Source organism: Stenella coeruleoalba (assembly GCF_951394435.1).
Source record: "Stenella coeruleoalba genome assembly, chromosome: 14".
In the NCBI taxonomy this organism is placed as follows: domain Eukaryota; kingdom Metazoa; phylum Chordata; class Mammalia; order Artiodactyla; family Delphinidae; genus Stenella; species Stenella coeruleoalba.
The window spans coordinates 15,288,669-15,291,327 of NC_137160.1; positions in this window are offsets into that span (position 1 = coordinate 15,288,669).

Genomic DNA, 2,659 nt, shown 5'->3' on the forward strand with positions numbered 1-2,659 from the left:
AAAAAAAAGAAAAAAGAAAGTAATGCTGGACATGGTATAGCTTATACAATGAAGTGAAGAAATCAAGAATCAAGGAGGCAAGGGAATTTAGTAATAGAGAGACTATTCCCCAAGTGTCCAGCCACTGGTGAATGGCTAAACAAATGTGGTCCATCCACACAATGGAATATTATTCGGCCATAAAAAGGAACAAAGTACTGATACATATGGATGTATACGTATGGATATGGATGGACCTTGAAAACCATGCTAAGTGAAAGAAGCCAGTCATGGAAGATCATATATGGTATGATTACATTTATATGGGATGTCCAGAATACATGGATCTATAGAGAGAGAAAGTAGACTGTTGGTCGCCAGGGGCTAGGGGAAGAGAAGGATGTGGAGTGACTGCTTCTAGGTACAAAATTTTTTGGGGGGCGATGAAAACGTTCTGGAATTAGATAGTGGTGATGCTGTACAGCTCTAAATATACTGAAAAGCCACTGAATTGGACAACTTACAATTATACAAATTAAAATTTTTAAAAAGAACTGAACAGAATTAGAACCAGAGAAAATAAAGAAATAGGATGGGCTCCAAAATATTTAGGAGATGCATTTGTAAGAAAATGCATTTAGAAAATATGGCAGTAAAAAAAAAAGAGTTTTCCACCAGCCTTCCAACCAAAGGCTGGATGGGGCAGAGACAGAACAGACAAAGGGGAAATATTCTTGCAAATACAGAGCTGCATTTCAGGTGTGGCAGGGAAGGCAGTGTTACACTAGGTTACATGAAGTTACTGCAGTTTATAGAGATGGAGGTCGTTAGCAGTCAGAAAAGAACCAACCAATTTTTGTGGACCTTTTAAGGGGCTACATTTAGCAGAAAAATGTGTTTTTAATTATTACCTACTTTTTGTTTTGTTTCAAAAGGAAATGTGAAGCCATTTATTAAAATGCATACTATACAAATGCTATAGGATAAACAGTGTGATTGAAGCAAAGGGACATTAATAATCAAAATGGTCAGAGGAAGCTGGGGGATAAGTACTGTACAGCAATGCAACTCAGAAGACCTCTTGTACTTTCTGAAAGTGGGTGCAAACTGAGCTCTGAGGTTTTTGTTTTTTTTTTTTTAACAGCAGGAACATGAAGTACAATTATTTGAGAAGCCTGATCAGTTGGTTACAAGAGTCACTGGTCAATGAGGGATTTGGATTCTCAGCTTCCTGTTAATTGAGGTTTTGCTATATAAGGCTTTCCTGTTTTGCAGATGAAACCGCCACTGCTGTCACGTCCAGGTGTGTGTGTTTTGTAGCGAGCTGTGCCTCTCACCCACCAGGCCTGCGGTAGCCCTGCTGTTGGGCTCACAGAGCTGCAAGATCTCATCTGGTTCCAGGCACACCCTCCTCGGAAGGAAAGAGTCAAGCTTGGGAGACCAATTGCTGTTCCTTTCCAGCAGCAGCATTTAGCCACCCCAGCATTTGACCTTGGGCTCCTGTGTGTCTTCTCCAAAAAAACTGGGCCTCTGGAATATGTCAGTGAATTAATAGAAGTGCCTTGACTACCAGAGTCTGAACATAAACTCCATCCGTTCTAAGGAGATGCCTAAAGTCTCATCCTTTCCCATCCTACCCACCCTCTGTGCCCTAAAATACAGCAGCAGCTAAACTGCTTTAGTATCCAATTAGCTACTAAAAACAAATTTAAAATACATTGGACAGTAACACTAAATATGGAAAAAATAACAAAGGTTACCTAGGGACTCATCTTACTGCTGAAACACAATTGCTTCAGTTTCTCACAGCCGGCACAGAACTAAGGATTATTATTACCAACTGCGGTGGAGGGGTGGTCCGGGCTTTGAGATTCTGCTTTGATTTCTCTGTAGTAGTCCAAGGGATGGACCTACTTTTAATCAGATGACAGCATCATCTAAACAAAGGCATTGCCTTTGGGATGGGGTATTTTGCTGTTAAAGGGCAGCCTGAGGAACTAGAGGAGGGGGGGAGGAAGAGAGAAGAGAAGGCAAACAACACAGGGAGTACAGCCAATATTTTATAATAACTATAACTGGAATATAACTCTTAAAAATTGTGAATTACTATGGTGTATACCTGAAACATATAATATTGTACATCAACTATACCTCAATAAAAAAATTAATTAAAAAAACTTTTAAAAAGAAGTTCTTCTAACAATGTGGTGGCGACATTAGCAAACACCTTGAAATATCAAGTCATCTATCGCTTTCTAGAAAGGTCATGATACCTCATCTGCCAGCTTGTCCTTTTTCAACTTACTGTTTTAGGTTTTAGTATTTACAAGAGTTTTGGTTTTTAAGCCATTGGATATAGAGCAGTTTCTAAGACAACACAAGCAATCTTGTAGGAAGGCACAAGGGTCTTCTGGCCTTGGGAGACTCCAGTTCTAGCTCTGGCCCTGCAATTAACCAGCCCACTGGGCATAGGGCAGAGCCTCAGAGTCCTGATTTGTAAAAAGAGGTGTTCGACCAGACTGTTCCAGTCACCCTTCCATCCTGAACTTCCTCTGATAACCTGATGCAGTGTAGTGACCAAGAATAAGGTAACTGGCATTGGATAATGCCTGCCTTGAATCACGGTTTTGCTATTTATTTTGTAACCATGCTAAGCCTCGGTTTCCTCATCTATAATACA